This window comes from Dama dama, chromosome 18 (assembly GCF_033118175.1).
Source record: "Dama dama isolate Ldn47 chromosome 18, ASM3311817v1, whole genome shotgun sequence".
NCBI classification, from domain to species: Eukaryota; Metazoa; Chordata; class Mammalia; order Artiodactyla; family Cervidae; genus Dama; species Dama dama.
In genome coordinates, this window is record NC_083698.1 from 17,398,363 (window position 1) to 17,402,387 (window position 4,025).

Consider the following 4,025-nt stretch of genomic DNA (forward strand, 5'->3'; position numbering starts at 1 on the left):
ATAGTGTATGACCTTGGATAAGGTAAAGGATCTTAAAGAGTACACAAAAAGCTAAGTACTTGATGAATTAGATATGAAAAACAATCTCAAAATCTATTTGTTTTCAGTTCACTGTTATCTTCCGATTATAAAAAACTAGAATTTCTCTGCTTTATACTCAGAAGTTTCATAAACATACTAATTTTATTATACAGCTGAAAATTACAAATACTACTTGAGTAGACATTATAAATATCTACCGAACATTCATTACAATCATGCGGGGCAGAGAGATCAAGTTAACTGACCCACAGACAACTAGAAATTTATACGTCATGTGCGTGTGTGCACGCTCAGTCATGTCTGACTCTTTTGCAACCTCATGGACTATAGTCCAGCAGGCTCCTCTGTGCATGGGATCATCCTGGCAAGAACACTGGAGTGGGTTGTCATTTCTTCCCCCCGGGGATCTTCCCAACCCGGGGATCAAAGCCATGTCTCCTATGGCTCCTGCATTGGCAAGTGGATTCTTAACCACTGAACTACCTGGGAAGCCCTTACGAGTCATGATTTGAACCCAAATTTCTTTTGACTACTAAACTCAGAGTCCCAATGCTCGTGCTAGATTGATATAAAATTCAGACATAAAATTGTTCAACTGGAAACCAATTTTGATACATACACCATCATTTAATAAAGGGCAAAGCTATGAGGTATGGTTCTCCGGCATAGTAATTTTTTCCAGTAGTACAGAGTAATAGAATTATTAAATGAAGTTTCCCCATCAACTGTTTGGAGGCATTTAAACAATATCTAGTGACAGCTGAGGAAGGACACTGGCACAGTTTAAAGAACTCTAGTTTGGTAATATGGAAAGCAGAATTATAAATATTTGTGAAAAGTTTTACTCATATTAAAATTTTGATAATCTCTGAAGCAAATGATACAGGAATAATTTTATAATTCAGGTTGGGAAAGGATTTACATATTTTGGGTTTTGCCTCTGGCTGAAGTCCTCCTTACAGTAGTGATATTTGAACAGTCTATATAGAAGAGGTATGGTTTTCTCTCTTTGCAATCAGAAACTCTGCTTATTGGCTTTTCTTCAGTCAGTCCTTAACAATAATGCCGAAAGTAAAGGTTTAAGAAGCATTTGTTTTCTGGCATTTCTGAAATGAATACCTTGAATAATACCTTTTCTCTCATTCTCAGAATAAACCAAAATATAGAAAATTAGCTTCCCCAAGAAGTAGCTGCATTTCAAAAAGCCTTTTTAGGATTGAGTAACCTGTGGTTGATGAAGTGGAAGTGTACCTTCAATGCCACCATTTATTTCTCAAAAGGATTCCGTCAAGAGTCAACAAAAGTGCCACTGAATAACTTCATTTGAAATTATAACCACTGTTCCTTCACCAAATTAAAAAAAAAAAGGAAAAAGAAAGTGCCTAAAGGGGAGTGAGCAAATTTAGCTATTATAGGAAAGAAAAGGAAATGTAACAACTGGTACCCAAAGCCTGTTTGGTCAAGTTAAAGGAGTAATTCAAAGAAAATGAGTACTTGTAGCATGCAGAGTTCAACTGTTTTCACCAGGCTCTGGACTGCAGGCTGTCACTGCAGAGGAGAAACAAAATGATGCACGGGCTGTTTCTGTGCAGGTCATATTAATTTAACACCTGAGAACCTGAGGCACTTGAGGAAGAATGACTCTTCTATGTGAACAAGTAGCAGTGACCATCATGTTAACCCCCAGTCTGTCTCTCTCTGTCTCTTTGTCTCTGTCTCTCTCTCTCTCTCTCTCTCTCTCTCTTGCTCTCAGCAGTGCCCAACCTCATGCCACTCAGTTCAGCATTTCCCTGGAAAAAGCATGGGAGTTGGGCTCAAGTAAGGTACCAACAGTCAGAACCTCGCCACCTGAAGGGTTTTTAATTCTCTGATAAAGTGGATAACCACTTTTGATCTGACCAAAAGCAAAAATAGCCAATATATCCTTCATACAAAGTTAAGCTCATTTCATTTTAATGTCTTTTCCTGGCAACTGCCTTTTTCTTTCTTCTGGTGTTCAGGTGAATGACCAGAAAGCCAGCCCAAATACCAACGTTTTGACACTTCTTTAATTTCTAAAGGCTGCATATGGCAGCCCAGCCACCTTAGATGTCCTCCCCTTCATGGAATGCAAACAAATGTATATGGAGGTCAGAAATCTACTTTAAATGAATAAAGCAAATGATATAAGCTAGGGAGTGGGGAATTCTAGTCACTTGGACATGGCGTGCTCCATAAATAGTCAACTATGATTTTTAAACATGCTCTGCACCACTTGGCCAACTCCGCTTTATGTAATGAGCTCCAAGTTTCAGCTGTAAATATTTACCCAATATTCTTTAACTCAAATTCCTTAGAGAATGAAACTAATTGACCAAGAATGGATTATGACAGGGAACCCCTTGAGTCACACGCCTATTCTTATCCAGTCAATCAGCACAGAAGGTTATGGTCATATATTTAACATACCAACTTATTTCATTGCACATCCAATTGGCTAAGGGCTATTCCATCAGACCAGCAATGGGGGCACCAGGCGTTCTAATAGCTGACCTCTCCAACAGTACAAAGGTCTTTCCTAAAGACTTGGAAACACAGTCATCTAAAAATACTTAAGTCTCTTAATCAAGAGACTTTAAGAACGCTGCATTTCCTAAAAATTGTCTATAAAGTGACAGCAAAACAGCTTCTCTTCCTCAGCTCAGTGACAGGGGCTGCCCCTCAAGTCGCCGCGGCCGCCATGCAGTTTATGTTGCTCTTTAGTCGCCAGGGAAAGCTTCGACTGCAGAGATGGTGTGTCCCATTATCAAACAGAAGAAAAAGATCACAAGAGAACTTCTTCAAACCGTTTTAGCACGGAAACCTAAAATGTGCTGCTTTCTTGAGTAGAGAGATCTGAAGATTGTTTACAAAAGATATGCCATTTTGTATTTTTGCTGCGCTATTGAGGATCAGGACAATGAACTAATTACCCTGGAAATAGTTCATCGTTATGTGGAATTACTTGACAAGTATCTTGGCAGTGTTTGTGAACTTGATACCATTCTTAATTTTGAGAAGGCTTATTTTATTTTGGTTGAGTTTCTTTTGGGAGGAGAAGTTCAGGAAATATCCAAGAAGAATGTCCTTAAAGCAATTCAGCAGACTGATCTACTGCAGGAGGAAGCTGAAACCCCACATAGTGTTCTTGAAGAAACTGGACTGACATAATTCTCCTCCCCTGGTGATGACTTCCTGTGGCATTTCACACACTGTAGATGGTCACTGCCTTCATGCCCATGTTAGCTAATGGTGTAAGATGATGTCTTGTCAGTATTACTGTTCTGCCAAGCTGCTTCATTCAGGCCTACACAATTTTTATTAACTAACTTAACTAAAGGGAACTTTGGTTAAACAAGTGATAACAAGGGACTTAAGTATGAATTAGAATGAATGCAGGAAAAAAAAAAGTTACTTTTTCTGGCTATTTTGAAGTTCATAGGTCTGTTTCTCTTCAATAGGTTATCATCATTACCTCGATTATGTGTATCTATGAGTATGACACAATCAGGCAATATACATTTATTATTCTCTTTGGCCAAAAGAATCATGTGAAACCTGGTTTTATGAAACCAAAGACCACTGCATTTCAGTATATATGCAAATAAAGGGAATTGACATGTCACATATCAAATGAATGAAAATTTCACTCTATGTTAAAACTTAAATTATACCAAAGAACCTTACTAGAAAGTAAACACCTTAAAACAAAGGGAATACACAAAAGACTAATGGAATGATGCTGTTTTACGATAAGAAATATTTCATAGGCATTCCAAACCTGGGACAAGGAACAGAGATCAGCTGTTTCATAATAGTAAACATGCTATTTTTAAGGCCAAGCAACATTTGACTCCTCAGATAAATTTTTTGTGGTCATAATCATTTAGTCACTTAGTTGGATTGTTTTTGATGCCTCCCAAATAAAATGGAAAGGTTGACTTACCAGGGCTTCTTAATAACAG

At 37.9% G+C, this 4,025-nt stretch overlaps 1 pseudogene; it reads left to right on the top strand.

Annotated features, from left to right (window-relative positions):
- The first annotated feature begins 2,761 nt into the window (after positions 1-2,761).
- Positions 2,762-3,339, top strand: LOC133072755 (AP-1 complex subunit sigma-2-like; annotated as a pseudogene).
- The last annotated feature ends 686 nt before the right edge of the window (positions 3,340-4,025 follow it).